We start from the raw sequence: 21,029 nt of genomic DNA, 5'->3' as shown, positions 1-21,029 counted from the left end.
CAGATTTCTGACCTCCAAAACTGTAAGATAACATATTTGCATTGTTTTAAGCCAACAAACAACTTGTGTTAGTAAGCTAGAGGTAATTTGTTACAGCAACATAAGAAACTTACATAGGAGTATTATTTTAATCTTCGTCACCATCATAGCTTTCGGGGGTGGAGATTTCATCAGCAAGGTTCTCTCTTTTTCTTTTTTTTCTTCTTATAATAGCCTTATTTTTGCCTAAATCATTTCATGAATTTGCAGTCGTTTATAACATTTGTAGTTCAAGGGCACCCTCTTCTGTTTGGTTGGCAGAATAGAGTTTTATTTTTCAATGTTTTGCTTGACATCTTTTTTAAAAAAACTTTTTAGTGGTAATAGGAGGGATTGTGTGCTCTGCATATTTGGGTTTTCTTTTGTCTTGCAAAGACCTATATTTTGCCCTTTTGCTTCTTTTCCTCTTCGCTACTCAGTCTTCAAAGGGTGCTTCTCCCATCTTTTTCACCGTCTTCTCTACCAGAAGTGGTGACTTTTCGTCTTAGGGCACTTTTAAATTCCCTTCTTGTAGTAAAATGTTTGGTCTTCTAGGACATTTTCAGTACTTTCACACTTAGAATGACTTAGTCTTTCTGACAAATACTTTAGATTCATCTTGGGTGTGATGCTTCCCCACTTCTTTCTCCATGTAGTTTTTCCCAGATTGTCCTCGTTGTCTGTGAAGGAATGTGACAGGAGTGCTTGAGAGGTAGCTCACTGGGATTTGTTGAATTTTCTGTTTACTTGCAACTTAAATAATAAATAACTTAAATTTACTCTATTTACTGGTAACTTAAAGTTTGGGCATTGTCCATCTTCTAATTAAGTTGTGGGTGTTGATTTTTGTCATTTTATCTGTTCTTTAAGCCCCTTCCTTGTTGTAAGAACTCCAATCTACTAGCACTCTTATAATCAATTTTAAGTGTATTGCTGGCTCCTCTATTCTCTCTTCCAATCAGATTTCCCAGAGTGTTTTCCATGAAGAAATGTGATAGGAGTCCTCGCAAGAAAGTTCACTGAGATTTGAAGCTTATTTTTCCAAGTACAGATTTCAAAGTTTGGGTATTTTCTGTTTTTGTTTATGCTATGGATGTGGATTTCCATATATTCATCTGCTTTTGTTATGTTTGAATTTTTAGAGTATATGTTGAGAGATTCAGATTTATGGCACTGTTATTAACTGAGATACCCGTATAAAATTTATTTTTAGAGTAATTGTAACACTGATCCTACAGCAACAACAACAACAAAAAAACCAAACGCCAAAACAAACAAACTAACCCAAATCCTATAGACCAAACTCACTTATATTGACACAAAGAATTAAATGTTATTTTAAAAAACCGACAGCAAAATAAAAGTATTTCATGATTAATCATATTATTCTAGGAATGCAAGGGGTTTTGATATCAGGAAAGCCTTTAAAATAACTTGTCATTTTAATAGAACCTCCTATAAATGTGTGATCCTTCTCATAAATGTAGAAGAAGAAAAAAATCATTTGACATACCCAATGCCTATTTGTATTAAGACACTCAATCACCAGAAATTGATGATAAAAACCTTTAACATAATTGTATCAATCATGTTCATATCTGAATGTTAAAGCCAGTATCTTCATTGGCAAACACCAAATGCATTTCTACTAAAGTTAGAAAAAGCCTAAGATAATACATCAGGAATAATGGAGTTTATCCCAGGGATACAATATTTAGTATGTTCTCAGCTTTACTTATATATAATTGACTAATAACAAATTGTATATATTTATTATTATACAATAATGAGAGAGAGAGAGAGAGACTTCCTCTGTCACCCAAGCAGATGTGTAGTGGTGCAATCATGGCTCGCTGCAGCCTGGACCACCCAGGTTCAGGTGTTCCTCCTGCCTCAGCCTCTGTAGATGGGACTACAGGCATGCACCACCACCACACTTGCCAATTTTTAAAATTTTTTGTAGAGATGGGGTTCCACTATGTTTCCCAGGCTGCTCTTGAACTCCTGGGCTCAAGCAATCCTCTTGCCTCAGCCTCCCAAAGTACTGAGATTACAAGCATGAGCCCCTGCACCTGGCCCAAACTGTGTATTTTTAAGGTATGAAGATTGATGTATTGATATTGAAGTACATTGTGAAATGATCACAACAATCAAGCTAATTAATATGTCTGCCACCTCACATAGTCATCATTTCATTTTCTTTTCTATTTTGTGGTGAGAACACTTCAGCTCTACCTTCTTAGGAAATATCAAGTATATAATACAGTGTTGTTAACTATAGTCACCATGCTGTAAATCAGATCTCCAGAACTTATTCATCTTGTATAACTCATTCATCTTGTATAAAATTTGATTTGGCATTTGAAAATTAATTATTGTAATTAACCACGTTAATAGATTTAATGAGAAAAACCATTTGTTTTCAATAGATGCGGAAAAAGCATTTGTCAAAATCTGGCAACAGTTCCCCCAATTCATGAGGAAAAGAAAAAAAAAACCTCTCAGAAAACTCCCAAAAGGAAATATGAAAATCTTGTGCCTACCCTCCACGCAACACCAAAACCACCCTCTTTTTATAGTCCCTTTGAAATCATGTATGGCCAAACTTTTGTCTTAGGGCTTCCACCCTTACCAGACTCTGAGCCATTCAGGAATTGCCTCCCCTCCTTAATCCAGACACGGTCTTTTATTTGTGAAGCAGCAAATGAGGCCATGCCTCTCCCTGTCGACACCTCCCTGTCCTCTCAACATAACTGTCTTGCAGGCACAGACGTGTTTATCTGCCAACCCGACCCTCAACAAAAGCTACAACCAAAGTGGACAGGCCCATACACTGTGATACTCAGCACGCCAACTGCAGTGAAAGCCCAAGGACTCCCCCATGGGGTCCATCACACCAGGGCCAAGCTCACCACCAAGGCTACTCCTTCCTCCAAAACATTAACTGCGGGCAACACCCTTGGAGTCCCTGTGTATGATAACTTAAACAGAGAAAAACAATCCTTAAAGGAAGCCAAAGATGGCAAGAGGACAGATGGCCTCCACAACAGATCATCGAATATTACAGTCCTGCCACCTGGGCTGAGGATGGTTCATGGAGTTATTGCACTCCCATATATATGCTAAATAGAATAATTACACTACAGGCGGTTCTAGAGATAATCACTAACCAAACCACCTCAGCCCTGGAAATGCTCACGCAACAACAAAACCAAATGCGCACAGCAATTTATCAAAATAGGGTAGCACTAGACTACTTCTTAGCAGAAGAGGGTGGTGTCTGTGGTAAATTTAATATCTCTAATTGCTGTCTTAACATAGACAATAACAGAAAATCAGTTCTAGAAATCGCTTCAAACATCAGAAGAGTAGCCCATGTACCAGTCCACACCTGGAAAGGATGGGACCCGCAAACCTTCTAGGAGAGTGGTTCTCTAATTTAGGAGGATTTAAAATGCTGGTAAGGACAGTAATCTTCATCACTGGGCTCCTCCTGTTTCTCCCCTGTGTTATCCCACTGATAATAAAAGCCATTAAAACTCTTGTTGAAACTACAGTTAACTGCCAGACAATCCAGACAATGCTCCTGCTACAACACCACAATGGATACCAACCCATCTCTCAAGAATACCCCCAAAATTAAGGTTTTCTTTTTCCAAGCTGCCCATGCCACCCCCTATGTCACGCCTGAAGTAGTTATTGAGAAAGTCGCCCCTTTTCCCTTTTTTCTATAACCAAATAGACAGGAATTAAAGATTCTCCCTGGGGCCTGAAGGCTTGAAGGGATGAATAACTCCTCCCTTCTCAGGCCCAGTCCCAAGGCGCAAGGCCACTTGCATGAGCAGAGTGCATCAGCAAGACAGCAGAAGCAGGAAGACAGCCGGCCAGAAGACACCTACCCTGACCAGAAGAAGGGGTATCCCTGAAGATCGAGAAAGAGGCCGTCCGGGTACTACGTAACAGTCACGTCAGACTGGGACACTGCCTGTTTACAGGAGACTATAAAATCCCGCCCCGTCCTCATTTGGTGCTGACGCCATTTTAGGCCTCAGCCAGCCTGCACCCAGGTGCTCATTAAAACAGCATGTTGCTCCAAAAAGAAAAAAAAACTTGTGTCTACCATTCTACCATCATACTTAGTTGTGAAAGACTGAAAACTTTCCATGAACACAGTGTATTTCTTTATTTGTTTAGGTCTTTTTTAATGTTTCCAAGCAATATTTTATAGTTTGTATGTCTTGGACATCATCTGTCAACTTCGTGCATGAGTGTTTCATATATTTTGATGCTACTATAACTGATATTCTATTTTTTATTTCAATTTTTGTGAGTATATGGAAATAAAATAGCTTTTAAAAGTATATTGATTTTGTTTACTGCTACTTCACTCACTAAACTCACATATTAGTTCATGTGGGGCTTTTAAAATAGATTCCATCAGAATTTCTACAAAATCATTTCCTCTGTGAATAAACAGAGTTTTATTTTTTCCTTTTCTATATGAATGCCTCTGTTGATTATCTGCCTTGTCGCACTGGCTAAAATCTACAGAACACTAGAATATAAATGGTAGAAATAGAAATCATTGTTTTCCTCCAGATGTTAGGGTGAAAGCATTCATTTGTTCATCATTAAGTATGATAGGTTTTACATAAAAGCCTTTATCAGGTTGAAGAAGTTCCTTCTCATTTCTTTGTTGAGAGGTTTCATCAAGAATGAATGCTGGTAGGGAAAACCCTTCAGGACATTGATCTAAGCAAGGATTTTATAGCTAAGAACTCAAAAGCAGAGGCAACAAAAACAAGGCTAGACAAATGGGACTATATTAAACTAAAAAGCTTCTGAACAGCAAAGGAATCAATCAAGAGTGAAGGGATAACCTGTTGAGTGGGAGAAAATACTTGTAAACTGTTCATCTGATGATGGACTAATATCCAGAATATACAAGGAATGCAAACAAGTCAACAATTTTTTAAAATCCCATTAAAAAGTGGGCAAAGGACATGAATAGACATTTCTCATAAGAAGAAATACAAATGGCTGGCAGGTATGTGAAAAATGCTCAAAATCAAAATCATGAATTATCAGGGAAATGCAAATCACAACCACAATGAGATACCGTCTTACCCTAATTAGAATGGCTATCATTAAAAAGACAAAATAACAGATGCTGTTGAGGATGCAGAAAAAGCGAAACTCTTAGAAACTATTAATGGAAATGTAAATCAGTACAATCGCTAAGGAAAACAGTATGGAAATTTCTCAAAAAACTAAACATGGAAATACCATGCGGTCTAACAATTCCACTACTGGGTATTTATTCAAAGAATAAGAAGTGAGTATGTCAAAGGGATACCTGCACTCATTTGTTTATTGCAGCACTATTTACAATAGCTAAGATATGGAACCAACTGGTATCCATCAACAGACGAATGGATAAAGAAAAGGTGGTATATATGCACAATGAAATACTATTCAGCCATATAAAAGAATGAAATCATGTCATTTGCAGCAGCATGGATGGAATTGGAGGTCATTATGGTAAATGAAATAAACTAGACACAGAAAAAATTTGCATTGTCCCACTTACATACTGGAGCTTAACAAATTGATCTCATAGAGAGTAGAATGGTAGATACCAGAGGCTGGGAAGGTTATGTGGGTGGGAGGGTGGATGAAGAGAGGTTGGTCAATAGGATCAAATATATTAGATAGAAAGTATTAGTTTTAATGTCAGATAGCATAGTAGGGTTACTATAGTTAGCAACAACATATTATATATTTCTTTCTTTTTTATTTTATTTTTTTTTTTTTGAGATGGAGTGTCAATCTTGTTGCCCAGGCTGGAGTGCAATTGCATAATCTCGGCTCACCGCAACCTCTGTCTCCAAGGTTTAAGCGATACTCCTGCCTCAGTCTACCGAATAACTGGGACTACAGGCATGTGCCACAATGCCCTGCTAATTTTGTATTTTTAGTGGAGATGGTGTTTCTCCATCTTGGTCAGTCTGGTCTTGAACTCCCGACCTCAGGTGGTACGCCTACCTTGGCCTCCCAAAGTGCTGGGATTACAGGCATGAGCCACCTCACCCAGCCATATATTTCAAAATATCTAGAAGAGAGAATTTGAAATATTCCCAACACAAAGAAATGATAAATACTCAAAGTGATGGATATCCCAAATACCCTGACTTGATCATTACATATTCAATACATGCAACAAAGTATCATATGTGCACCATAAATATGTACAAATATCATTTATCAATACAACTTTTTTAAAAGAATGAATGCTGGGTTTCTTCAAATACATTATCTGCATTAGAAATGATTTCATATGATTTTAATGTATATGATTTTATTATTTTTATATATTTTTAATTATTCAGATTTTAACATAGTGAATTACATTGACTGCTCTTTTGAATTATAACGTAACCTTGCTTTCTTGAGATAAACTCCACATGGTTAAGAAGTACCATCCTTTGCATGTTTTATTGGATTAGATTTCCTAAAAAGAAGTTTAGAATTTTTGCATCTATGTTCACGAGCAATATTGATCTTTAATTTTCTTGTCCTGTAATATTATGTCCTATAATAACACCACATAGTATTTTAGTTTCAAGGTGATGCTGTCCATTTAGAATCAGTTGGGAATTATCCTCTTCACTTGACTTATTTGGAATTGGTATTATTTATTCCCGAAATGTTTGGTAGGGTTCAACAGTGAAGTTATTTGGGTCTGGAGTCTTCTTTGTGGGAATATTTTAAACTACTAATTCAATTTCTTGAATAGATATAAGACTATGCATGGCCGAGCATGGTGGCTCATGCCTGTAATCCCAGCACTTTGGGAGGCCTAGGCAGGTGGATCACCTGAGGTCAGAAGTTCGAGACCAGCCTGGACAACATGGTGAAACTCCGTCTCTACTAAAAATACAAAAATTAGCCGGACAATAGTGGCACACACCTGTAATCCCAGCTACTCCGGAGGGTGAGGCAGAAAAATCACTTGAGCCTGGGAGGTGGAGGTTGCAGTGAGCCGAGATCGCACCACTGCACTCCAGTCTGGGTGACAGATTGAGACCCTGACTTAAAAAGAAATCATAAAAATAAAAATAAATAAGATACAGGACTATGCATTCTTGGGAGAGCTTTCCTTGCTCATGGCGCTTGTGTCTTTCAAATAATTTTTATCCATTTCATTTACATTTTTAACTATATGATATGAAATAAAGTTATTAATAATATGATTTTTTTTTTTTTTTGATGGAGTCTCGCTCTTGTTGACCAGGCTGGAGTTCAGTGGCGTGATCTCTGCTCACTACAACCTCCACCTCCCGGGTTCAAGCAATTCGCCTGCCTCAGCCTCCTGAGTAGCTGGGATTACAGGCGTCTGCCACCATGCCCAGCTAATTTTTGTATGTTTAGTAGAGGCGGGGTTTCACCACGTTGGCCAGGCTGGTCTAGAACTCTTAACCTCAGGTGATCCGCCAGCCTTGGCCTCCCAAAATGTTGGGAATACAGCCATGAGCCACTGCGCCAGGCCCCTTATTTTTTAATAAACATAATCTGTGGTGATTACTTTTCTTTCATTCCTAATATAGGTTTTTGGGGGCCTTCACTCTTTTATTTCTAATTATTTTGATTGGAGGTTTTAAAATTTTGTTAATTTTCTTAAAGAATCAATTTTTGGTTTTACTGGTTTGTCTCTATTGGTTTTCTCTTTTTATTTCACTTTAACTCCAATTGTATTACTTCCTTCCTTCTGCTTACTTTCAGTTTAATTTGCTCATCTTTTTCATTCTTAAGTTAGAAGTTCAGGTCATGGATTTGAGGCCTGTAGTCTTTAGTAATACAGGTGGTTTAGTGCTATAAATCTACCCTTACATACTGATGTGGTCACATTCCACAAATTTGGACGTGTGATTTTATTTTCATTTCATTGAAAATATTTTCTAATTTCCCTTTGAGTTTCTACCTTGACTTCTATGTTATTTCAAAGTTTGTAATTTTGGCCAGGTGTGGTGGCTCATGCCTGTAATCCCAGCACTTTGGGAGGCCGAGGCGGGTGGATCACTTGAGGTCAGGAGTTCGAGACCAGCCTGCCCAACATGGTGAAACTCAGTCCTTACTAAAAAAAAAATGCAAAAATTAGCTGGGCGTGGTGGCATGCACCTGTAATCCCAGCTACTCAGGAGACTGAGACAGGAGAATCAGTTGAACTCAGGAGGTGGAGTTTGCAGTGAGCCGAGATGGTGCCACTGCACTCCAGCCTGGGCAACAGAGCGAGACTCTGTCTCAAAAAAAAAAAAAAAGAAAGAAATGAAGTGGGAGTTCTTTTAAATACTACATTTTGAAGTCTGGAGTCATGGAAAATGGGTCTTATATTCTTAACCTCACCTTTTTGGAAACTATTTAGAATTGTTATTTTATTTATTTATTTTTTACTTTTAGTTCCAGGGTACATGTGCAGGATGTGCAGGTTTGTTACACAGGTAAACGTGTGCCATGGTGGTTTGCTGCACAGATCATCCCATCACCTAGGTATTAAGCCCAGCAAGCCTTAACTATTTTTCCTAATGCTCTCCGTCTCCCCACCCCACCTGTCCATAGGCCCCAGTGTGTGTTGTTCCTCTCCCTATGTCCATGTGTTCTCATTGGAAACCTAGAAACTCTTTTAAGGCAGTAAGCTGACATATTTCTTGGTATTACATTATCTGTTGCCCCTATCCAAGGGTTATCATCCCTTGTAACCTGATATCCAGGATCTCAGTAACTGTTGTTTCATATATTTGTAGTTTTTGGTTATTTCAAGCATGAGGGCAAATTGGTCTCTGTTCCTCCAGAGTGACTAGAAGTGGGATTTCCTTTTTCATGTCTTTAAACATTGTAAGCATAGTTTTTTTATGGTCTGTGTCTTAATAATTCCATTAACTGAAATTTTGTGCCTTTTTTGCCTATTGTTCTGCCTGTTCTTGCCCATTGTGTCGTGTTTGCTTATGGGCCTGGTTATTTCGGTCATCATACTTTGTTATCTGTAGCAGTGACTTTAGGATAAGATGAAGTAACTTTCCTCCAGAGAAGATTTCCCTTTACCTCTGCCAAGTTATTGGGGTTATTCTCAGTTGAGGATGATCTTAAATTTTAAGGCTTGGGATTCCCTGGATTATTAGGTAAATAGAACAAAAGATGAAATTCTATGTGAGAGCTCAGGCAAATCCTATTCATCTATTCTCTGTGGTTTAGCCTTTTTGGGGGCCACCTTATTGAAGGAAGGCTCTGCTTTGTATATAGTGTGGCTTTTAGTTTATATTTGTCTTGCCCTAGGAGGCTATCAGAACAAAAATTACAATTTTCTGATTTGGCAAATATTCACATGGCAAAAGTAGCTTCCAGTTCTCATTTATCTCCCTACGTCTTCGTTTTCCATTTGTTTTGGACAGGTAACATCTTACCCCCTTCTGAGCTCTTCAATTGTTTAAAGAAGGCACTGTTTACATATTATTTAGGTTTTTAAAAGTTGTTTCCAGACCAGGGTTGGTATGAATAACCTCGCCTATCTTTATATAAATCTGGAAGTGCGTCATGGTTTTTTGTAGGGTGAGCTCAGACACTGGCAGAGAGGGAAATGTTATTGAAGCTGTCCATCTGGATTATACACTATCTGGATAGTCTTATCCTTGCAAGCACCTTCCTTGGTAATGGGCCTTGTTCTTCCATTCACTGAAATTATTCTTGTGATGCATTCATTAGGAACACTTGGTTCTATTATTGGAATTTAGACCTCTTTTATTAGCAAAAGAGTTACTGTATGGGCACATCTGGCTTATCATGTAATACAGTTGACAATTTGTAGTTTAGTAACCTCTCCAAAGGGCCTGCAGGCTGGCTTTTGGAGGACGATGCCTAATTCCACATTGGAGACTCTGCCATATGGGACTGCCTCCATTTCCCATTTTTTAAGCTGTGGTTCCACTAGGACAGTGAAAAAGTCAGCACAGTCAACATATGGAGACATTCCTGAATTTGGGGTTAGACAGGTAGTGGAATGAGGGAACTTGGGAGCTGTGTAAATTCTTCATCAAACAGAACTTGTTCTTGAGCAGGTAGGGCACAGGACCTGCTACATGAAAGTTCAATTAGTGTCCCCAGAGCAGCATTTTCTTAATGGCCCCTGAAGCTCTGCTCCCCAATTCAAATGTTTATATCAGCGGGGGAGGATTTCGTCCTGTAGGTGGAGAGAGAAGTTTCTATTTTTCTCATGTGTTCTCAGAGAACACTGGGACTCACTCTGGAAACATAACATCAGGCCTCTCTCTACCCAGTAACAGCAACACCAAAGTTCTGTAAAAGAAACAAAACAAAACAAAACAAAACAAACAAAACAAACAAAACAAAAAACTAGGACCAGAGATGGACACAGTGGCTCACACCTGTAATGTGAATGCTTTGGGAGGTCAAGGCAGGAAGATCACTTGAGTCCAGGACCTCAAGACCAGTCTGGGCAACATAGCAAGATCCTGTCTCTAGGAAAAAATGTTTAAAAATTAGTTGGGCATGGTGGCACAAGCCTGTAGTCCCTAGCTACTCAGGACACTGAGTTGAGAGAATCGCTTGAGCACAGGAGTTAAAGGCTGCAGTGAGTTGTGATTGCACCACTGCACTTCAGTCTGAGTGATGGTGTGAGACCCTGTCTCTAAAAAACAAAACAAAACAAAAAAAAAAAACTGAGATCAAAAAGGAGTTACACACACCCAATGGGAAAAGGACAGTCTCTTTAGTAAACAATGCTGGGAAAACTGGATATCCACATGCAGAGAATGAAACTAGACCCTTGTCTCACACCATATGCAAAAATCAACTGAAAATGAATGAGGGATTAAAGACTTAAAAATAAGACCTGGAAATGTAAAACTACTAGAGGAAAAAATAAAGGAAAAGCCCCATGACATTAGTTTGGACAATTATTTATTTGATGTGACCTCAAAAGCACAGGCAACAAAAGCAAAAATAAACAAGTGAGATTACATCAAACTAAAAAGCTTCTGCACAACAAAGGAAACAATCAACAGAGTGAAGATACACCTATGGAATGAGAGAAAATATTTCTAAACCATAAATCTCATAAAATATTAATATCAAAAGTATATAAGGAACTGAACTCAATAGCAAGAAAACAAATAGCTCAACTTTAAAAATGCGTAAAGGATGTGAATGGACTTTTTTTTGTTGTTTTTTGGAGATGGAGTTTCACTCTTGTCACCCAGGCTGGAGTGCAATGGCACGATCTCGGCTCACTGCAACCTCCACCTCCCAGTTTCAAACAATTCTCCTGCCTCAGCCTCCAGAGTAGCTGGGACTACAGGTGCACACTGCCACGCCCAACTAATTTTTTTGTATTTTAGTAGAGACGGGATTTCACCACATTGCCCAGGCTAGTCTTGAACTCCTGAGCTCAGGCAATCCATCTGCCTCGACCTCCCAAAGTGCTAGGATTATAGGTGTCAGCCACCGCACCTGGCAACATTATTCAAAAGATGTACAAATGGTCAACAAGTATATGAAAAGATGCTCAACATAATTAATCATCAGGGAAATACAAATTAAAACCATAATGAGACATCACCTTACACTTGTTAGGATAGATATTATCAAAAAGTCATAAGTGTTGGTGAGGAGATGGAGAAAAAGGAACCATTGCACACTGTTTGTGGGAATGTAAATTAGTACATCCATTACGGAAAATTATATGGCTGTTCCTCAAAAAGCTAAAATTAGAATTACCATATAATTCAACAATCGTGCTTCTGGGTATATATCAAAGGAAATGAAATCAGTATGTCGAAGAGGTATCTGCACTCCCATGTACAGAGCACCATTATTCACAATAGCCAAGATATGGAATCAACTTAAGTTTCCATCAAAGGCTAAATGTGCAAAGAAAATATGGCATATACACACAGTGGAATTCCACCTTTAAAAAGAAGGAAATCCTGTCATTTGTGACAACATGGATGAACCTGGACAATTATACTAAGTTAAATGAGCCAGACGCAGAAAGACAAATACCACATGATCTCACTCAAACGTGCAATCGAAAAAGTTGTTGTATTCATAGAAGCACAGAGTAGAAAGGTGGTTACTATGGGTGAGGATGGGGGAGTTGGGGAGATGCTAGTCAAGGGATGCAAACTTTCAATTAAACAGGAGAAAAATAAGTTCAAGAGATCTATTGTACAACATGGTGATTATAGTAACAATGCATTACATTATTTAAAATCGTTGAGAGTAGATTTTAAGTATTCTCATTTTAAAAAATCATAAGTATGTGAGATAATGTGTATATTAATTAGTTCGATTTAATTAATTAGTTCGATTTACGCATTTCACAATGTATGCGTTTTTCAAAACAACATGCTATACCTAATAAATACATACAACTTTCATCTGTAAATGTTAAAAATTAATTAATTTTTAAAAAGCAGTTCCCAACTGCCAGACACAGCTGATGACGCCAGAGACACAGTCCGTAGTCGAAACCTAGGAGCTCAAGATAGGAAATGCCAAGAAAAACAAATAATGACTGAGGCCTTACTCTGCAGGGCAAGATGGCAAATTAGAATAGCTAACACATATTGGATGTGCGGTCATGTGCCAAGCATTGTCATAAGTGTTTTAGAAATGTTCATTTATTTCAGCTTCACAGTAACTTTATGACATAGGTACACTATTACAATCTTTATTGCATACACGAGAAAACCCGAGCACAGAGAGGTTAATTAACTAGCTCAAAGTCACACAGCCACTAAGACGGGACCCCAGTCCTCAGCCAAGCCTACAGTATTATTAGTTGTTGGCGTCAATTGTGCTGAGCCGAGGGAGGCAGCAGGTACAAGGAACACGGGAACAGCCAAAGACAGCGCCACCCCCAGCGCCTATCCTACCCACGTTGTTTGTGGAGATGCTCATTCACACTGTGGGATCTGAGAGGGGAGAGGGTGGTAAGGGGAGGAGTATCCCAGGCGGCAGCAGAAAGTGGTTTGCAGCCTTCATTCCCTCAAAGATGTGTGTGAGAGGTATGCGGGTGCTGGTTGGTCCTGAGCCCTAATTTCACCCATTGGAACAGGAAAAATGACCTGTGAAAAGGTTGCCCTCAGCCCTGAAGAGGTGAGGCGCCCTGCCAAGATCTCTTTCGCCATCTAGTGGCCACTGGGATGTATGACACACAACTCAGAATCTGCCAGGGGGAAACTCCCATGTAGGAGGAGGGAGAGATGTGGGGAGCAGGGGCTCCTAACCCAGGGCTCGGCGAGGCAAGTGGAGGGGAAGTTCTGAGAAAGCAAAACTCCTAGAATCCTCTATATCAGCAATTCTGGTGCATTTTCCCACAGCTGCCATGAGATCCGCAGTGGGTTTTGGGACACACACAATGTAAGGGCCACGGCTGGAGAGTCGGGAAAGGGTGGCCAGAGAGGCCTGCTCCTGCTGCGGGTGGCTCCGGTTAGGGGAACTGCAACCACCGGAACTTCTTGGTGGAGTTTAGGCTGTCTTGGCTTGGAGAGGACAGGGGCGGCCCCTTCCCTGACAGAATCCTGTTGGGCCCCTCACCTTTTCTCCGCCATCAGGGCCTGGCCTGGAGCCCACAGAGTCTTTCTTCTGCCCGGCAGCCTGGGCTCCCTCCCAGGCCAGACCAAGCTCTTCATGCTTTCCTTCCCTCCCTCTGGAGTAAGGCCCGGGGATCCTGCCTTCTCCCCTCTCCATAGCTGCCACCTCCTACTCCACCCTGTGGGTTCAGCTGTCCCTCCGGAATGTGGCTGCCAAGGGGGCCACAGCCAGCCCAGGTCCTCCTTTGCCTGGGACCCAGATGATCGGCCCTGACCCTTCCTGATCATAAAGGCTTCACTCCACTACTGCTCAGGCAGGGAGGCATTCAGGGTACACACAGCGGACTGATACCTCCGGGGCCACAAACAGCAAAGATGCTTCCAGGGGACTCACAGTCACCACCACTGGCCTACAGGTTCCTCCCGCCTTTTGACTCAGAGATGCCATGTATAATCGCTCTATGTTTCAGAATAGCAGCACCCCCACTTTATTCCTGACCCCAATCCATCCTACTATGCACTGCTTATCTGAAGCAATATGTATGTATTCCTTCTCGACACAACCCTTATCCTCACACTTGCTTCCACCCCAACTTGACCTCTATCTCTGATTCCAACCTAATCCCTTACCCTATGTAAAATCGGTGCTTCCTATTATCAAGGAAATGAAAAACAGACATCTTCAACCCTCACAAAAGTCCGAATCCATCCCATCCCTAACTATGATCCTAACATTCAGAATAACTGCAAAAATCCTGCGTTGTGAACACACCTGATCCTCACTCACCCCATCTCTGATGCTCACTTGATCCCTGACCGTTGCCAAGACTGCTTTCACCTATAGATAACTTTTTCAACGTCCATATGATCACCAAAGCACGCACCCTTGGTTTCATCCTGTCACTAGTCTTGATGCCATCTTTAACTGTCACCAACTATTAGACATACATCTAATCCTTTATCCCTTTTAATACCAATGGTTATGTGCTTATCAAGTAACATGAGAAATATTCCTAAATTTTAATCCATCTGTAAACATCATGCTACTTAAAATCATTCTTTTTATTAAGTTATGGGGACACAACTTTGTTCCAGAAATGGAAATGTTAAAAAAAATCATTTTAGGAGAATGAGAGTAGAGGTTTTAATGAATGAGAGAGAGAGAGAGAGAAAGAGAGAGAGTGTGTGTGTGTGTGTGTGTAGGGGAGTTCACTCTTTCTTCCTCTCCTCTCTCCTCCTTTCTCTACTGCCTAACTCTTATCCTCACCTTCACTGCCATTTCTGACTGTCTTTTGTCATTTAGCACCCTCATCTTCCAAAGCCTGGCTGCAAAGGAGGTACAATAGCTGCTCCCCACTCCCGCCTTGAGACCCCAGATGGCCAGCACCTAGGAAGCTCTTATTTTGAGAATATGACCATTGACCTTGCAGGACAACATTCCGAGCATAAAAGCGCTATCAGATGCAGAAACACGAGTTTAAAAGAACTTAACAGAGTTTGCGAAATCAACATCCTGGGTCGTAGGTTCCACAGTTTCCAAATTCATTTTGATGGCAAGATAGTCCTGACCCAAGATCCCAGTGGTCTCTCGCATGCTCCTCTATTTCCCCTCCTCTCACCTTGCTGTCTTTTAAGAAATCAAGGCTGGAAGATACACAGTAGTGAGAAGATGTCCAGGAAGTGCCTCCTTGATTCTGTGCGACAGTGGTCTGGGAGGTCCTCCAGAAAGGGTAAACCTTCATGCCCACCCATGCACTCCGGCTCCAACACCATTTCCTAGGCCTCTGCCTTTCATTGGGGAATGATTTCCACTGGTTTCCTGTAAGGCCATGTCACAGATACGGTTAGAACTTGTGTCTGGATCTCATTCTACTCTGCTTCTGGGGCCTGGCCTGACATGAAATGCTAATCTGGTCCTGCTTATGTTTACGTCAGTGAAGCCGTCCTCATGAAGAGGATGTGTACATTAGACCACAGTGAGGTTTCTAGAACATGTCCTGTCCCTACATAGGAGACACTATGGGTCAAAGTATCTTTGGTCCTAGATGCAGGGGACAGCAGACTCTTTCTGTAAAAGGCCTGATTGTGAATCATTTAAGCTATGCAAGCCATAAGTGGTCATGGTCACATATCCTCCATTTTTTCAAGCAAAGCTTCAAAAATGTAAAAATCACTCTTAGCTTTCAGGCCTTACAAATACAAGTCACTGGCCACATCTGTTCTGTGAGTCAGCTTGCTAACCCTTGGCTTAGACATTCATTCTCACCTCTCAAATCCATCAAAGCCTTCCCTCCTCTCCTGGGCTTTCTGCAGTACAAGTGCAGGTTTATAATGAATTTCCTCACCATGACTACCTGAAAAGAGACTATGGAATTGAGTTTTGTCTACAGTGTGAGGGAGAAGTAAAGTTTCATTTGCACGCACGGATGGCCAGTAATCCCAAGACCACTCATTGAAAACTCAGTCATTTCCCCCACAGAATTGAAATGCTGCAGCTGACATATATCACATGTTTTATTTTAAAAGCTATGGCTTTCTCATCAGTGACTATGGAGGCTACAAGACAGTGTCATGTCTTCTTGAAAGTGCTGATGAGAAAAAAAAAATCAACCCAGAGTTCTCTATCCTTGAAAATATCTTCACAGATGAAGGTGAAATAAATGTTTTCAGACAAAAGAGAACTAAGATTCTTTGTCACTGGTAGGCATACAATAAAATAAATGCTATAGGACATCCTTCAGGTTGAAGAAAACTACATCAGAGGAAAATATAGATCTTCCAGAGCCAGAACATGTTCCAGAGTAAAGAACATCAGAACTTTTCAGTGTCTGAGTATGTACAAAAAATTTTTCACTTAGTTCCTTTAAAATACACTTGAATGCTTAAAGCAAAAGTTCTAACATCATTTTGTGGTGTTTATAATGTATGTAGATAAATTACATATGACAATAATAGAATGGACACCGAGGAGTAGTAAAAGTATGTATATTGTTATAAGGATTTCACATTCTGTATGAGGTGGTAAAATATCAACTCTGAGAAAATTATAAAAAGTTAAGGACACATATTGCAATCTCTGGAATAACCACTAAAAAAATAACACAAAGTGGTATAGCCAAAAGGCCAACAGATATATTATAATAGAATTCTAAAAGACTAAATGTTCTAATACTTGAAAGGAAGGAAAGGGGAAATGGAAGGATACAAATTAATGAGGACAAACAATGTAAAGTATAAAATTGTAGCCTGAAATTCAAACCTATCAATAAATACATTAGCTGTCAATGGTTAAACATTCCACATAAAAGACACATTTTTTTAAATGGATACAAAAGCGAGACTAATCTTACCTTGTCTGTAAGATATGGACTTTAAATTAGCAGCTTTAGAAGTGTTTTTGTAGAATCATTCTATGTAAACAATACTGTCATCTGTGAAAGCACTTTTACTTCTTTCTTTCCAAACTTCAATCTTTTCCTTTCTTTCCTTCTTTCTTTTCTTCTTCTTCTTTTTATTATTTTTTCCTAATTGCACTTCTTAGAAGATCTGGTATGACGTTGAATAGAAGAGGTGAGAGACGAATTCCTCATCTTGCTCTAGATCTTAAAAACAGTGTTGACTTTTTCAGTGTTAAGTATGATATTAGTTGTATATTTTTACCATATTGAAGATACATTTTCTTCAATTTCTAGTTTGGTGAGAGATTTTTTAAATCAGGATTGATGCTTATGTTTGTCAAATACTTTTTCTACACAATTTGAGATGATTGTGTACTTTTTCTTATTAATTTTATAAATGTGAATTAACCTGTTAATTTTTGAAACTTTTAAAAACAGCTTTATTGAGCTAGAATTCACACACTATAAATTCCACCAATTTAAAATGTACAATGTTGTGGTTTTCAATGTATTCAAAGAATTGTGCAATCATTACCATAATCAATTTTAGAATATTTTCATCACTCCAAAAAGAAATATGCCTACTAGCAGTTAGTTCTCAGTCTCAGCTTCCTCTAGTCCCTGGCAAACACTAATCTACTTTCTGTGTCTATGGATTTGCCTATTCTAGAAATTATATATAATCATAATCATACAAGATATGATCTTTTGTGTCTGGCTTTTTTCACTTAGCATAATGTTTTGAAGAATTTTTCATGTTGTACAATGTATCAATAATTCATTCTTCAATATGGTTTAATAATAGTCCTTTGTATGAATATATCACATTTTATTTATATATTCATCAGTTGATGGACATTTAGGTTGTTTCTACTTTTTGTGTGAACATGTTTTCATTTCTCTTTTGTAGATCAATATGTTTGGAATTGTTTAGTCATATGATGATAGAATCTTCAAACTTGTGAGGAATTGCCAGACTACTTCTAAAGCGACTGTACCATGTGATATTTCCACAAGCCATATATGAAGCTTGCAGCTTATCCACATCCTTACCAACACTTGTTATTATCTGTCTTTTGAAAATATAGACAACCGGCCGGGCGCGGTGGCTCAAGCCTGTAATCCCAGCACTTTGGGAGGCCGAGACGGGCGGATCACGAGGTCAGGAGATCGAGACCATCCTGGCTAACACAGTGAAACCCCGTCTCTACTAAAAATACAAAAACTTAGCCGGGCGAGGTGGCAGGCGCCTGTAGTCCCAGCTACTCGGGAGGCTGAGGCAGGAGAATGGCGTGAACCCGGGAGGCGGAGCTTGCAGTGAGCTGAGATCCGGCCACTGCACTCCAGCCTGGGTGACAGAGCGAGACTCCGTCTCAAAAAAAAAAAAAAAAAAAGAAAATATAGACAACCTAGGGGCTGTGAAGTAGTACCTCACTGTGGTTTTCATTTGCATTTCTCTAATAGCTAATGAGGTTGACCATATTTTCACATGCTGTTAGCCATATACATATCTTCTTTAGTTAAATGTCTATTCAGATCATTTGCCCATTTTTAAAAGAGTTATCTTTTTGTGACTGAGAGGTAAGGCTTTTTGTATATTCTGGATACAAGTCCCTTACCAAATATATGATTGGCAAATATTATCTCCCATTCTGTGAGTTTATTTTTTTCTTTCTTGATGGTATCATTTGTGAAACAACTTTTTAAAAACTTGATGAAATCTGGTTTGTAGAGTTTTTTCTTTGGTTGGCTATGCTTTTGGTATCCCTAAGAAACTAGTGTCTAAAACAAAATCATGAGGATTACTCTTATGAAAGACTGGTTTTCTCTACTGATACACAGAACCATAAACATATATGGATTCTAGAGGGTGAATATGTACTAAGTACAATGTCTGGAAGGTTTCCTATCAAACACTAGTATAGTTTATATCTCAAAAATACAAGTTAGAGTTTACAGGTTTTAACTATTTCTGTCTTAAAAATTGAAATGTTGAAAACGAGCAAGGGTTGCTTTTGAAATTTACAGAAAACCCAAAAAGGGTCATAGTATACATTTAATAAAGGTACAAGTTATACAATATAGTTTTATTTTAGATTCTATTTTCCATAAGAATAAGCACACTTCTATATACACGTTGAAATGATTAAATGTCCTACTTTTAATGGTTATGGAAAGAAAAACTTCTGGCAAATAATTACTTAACATAAAATCCAGTCTTCTGTGGCATGCTAACGGCATTGTAAGTGGCCTTGCTCTAAAAGACCTGAGTAAAGCATAAAAAAGAAAAATAAATTAAAAAGAGAATTCTACATATAGACCATGTCAGTTTAAATTCATACCAAAAAACCCCTGTACACTCCCATGCAAAAGTGTATATAGAAGAAAAGGTGGAATGTACTAGATTGAAATATCAATTGAGTTTATGTGATTGAAAGTATCCTCTCTTTCCTGTTTTACAATTACTCATTTATCATTTCTTTGCCAGATGCCTCTATTATCCTTAAGAACTTAAAATCAAAGCAATTATATGAGATTAAAAATAAAGTACTATCATGAAAAGATATGCTATTCAGTATGCATTATTCAATGTTGAATAAGAAACAATGACACAAAACTCCACCTACATTTTAACTAGAATGTAATTGAAGAAAATAAATAATGATATATTCCTCCCTGGATAAATGTATGTATATTCCAAGCATCTTGTCAGCAAATAGGGGAGTTTATTGATGTGCAGTAGGATATATTTATTTAGTTAAATAATATCAGCTCTCATGAGTGGTTGTACACTTTGTTTACAACATTTGAATACATGTCCCCATTAAGCTGCTAATGGTGGTTCCCTTGGGATAGGTTGATTTGGGATAAAGTATTTCCTTAGGTCTTTCATTGATTTGTGCACTCTATGAAATTTTTCATAATGCTTATATTATCTTTGTAATTCAATAACAAATCCAGAATAAATATGTGCAGAAAGCCGTGCACAGTGGCTCACGCCTGTAATCCTAGCCCTTTGGAAGGCCAAGGTGGGCGGATCACCTGAGGTCAGGGGTTTGTGGCCAGCCTGGCCAACATGACAAAACCCTGTCTCTACTAAAAATACAAAAATTAGCTGGACGTGGTGGCTCATGCCTGTAATCCCAGCTATCGGGAGACTGAGGCAGGAGAATCGCTTGAACCTGGGAGGCGGAGGTTGCAGTGAGCTGAGATCGCGCCATTGCACTCCAGCCTGAGCAACAAAGTGAGACTCTCTCTCAAAAAAAAAAAAAAGTACCAAAGAAATTATTGGTGAAAACTTGCTGTGTTGAACACATGAGAGAGTCCTAAGGAATCTATATTTCTGAATGTATACAACATATATCTGTGAAATATGGTTGAAAATACAACCATATTTTCTAAGTCCTTGTCCTCTTGAGGTGGCATTACTTATGATTTTGCTATGCTTCTTTAGAAATGGATGTTTTACCTGAACGCATTATTTAGAAATACATCTGATTTGTGAAATCCCAAAAGATGCTACTCTCTAAAATACAATCAGTATTTCAAAGAATATTTAATGAAGTTTGGTAAGTACTCTAGCTACAATATGTACAGAAAATGTATTTGAACACTAAAGGTACAAAGGAATTTGAATATGATTTTTAATGTTATTATATGTACATAAGTAGGAAATGAGAATGAAATTTTATTTATTTATTATTTATTTATTTATTTATTTATTTTTGAGACGGAGTCTTGCTCTGTTGCCCAGGCTGGAGTGCAGTGGCACAATCTTGGCTCACTGCAACGTCTGCCTCCCGAATTCAAGGGATTCTCCTGCCTCACCCTTCTGAGTATCTGGGATTACAGGCATGTGCCACCACGCCCGGCTAATTTTTGAATTTTTAGTAGAGACGGGGTTTCACCATGTTGGTGAGGCTGGTCTTCAACTCCTGACCTCGTGATCTGCCCACTTCAGCCTCCCAAAGTGCTGGGATTACAGGCGTGAGTACCGTGCCCGGCC

At 39.0% G+C, this 21,029-nt stretch overlaps 1 long non-coding RNA gene across 2 annotated transcripts in view; it reads right to left on the bottom strand.

Moving 5' to 3' along the window:
- The window catches only part of LOC135969214 (uncharacterized), a 120,951-nt gene that overhangs the window by 95,962 nt on the left and 3,960 nt on the right, over nt 1-21,029 (bottom strand). Inside the window, exons 2-3 of one of the 2 annotated variants that reach the window (XR_012429939.1) lie at nt 16,976-17,227; nt 11,969-15,444 (exon numbers count right to left, since the gene is read on the bottom strand). This is a non-coding gene — a long non-coding RNA (uncharacterized lncRNA). Of the gene's footprint in view, nt 1-11,968; nt 15,445-16,975; nt 17,228-21,029 lie in introns of those variants that run through there. The other variant, XR_010584351.1, reaches the window with a different exon arrangement.

Source organism: Macaca fascicularis, chromosome X, assembly GCF_037993035.2.
Source record: "Macaca fascicularis isolate 582-1 chromosome X, T2T-MFA8v1.1".
Taxonomy (NCBI): Eukaryota; Metazoa; Chordata; class Mammalia; order Primates; family Cercopithecidae; genus Macaca; species Macaca fascicularis.
This window is presented reverse-complemented; position numbering and strand designations above follow the sequence as displayed.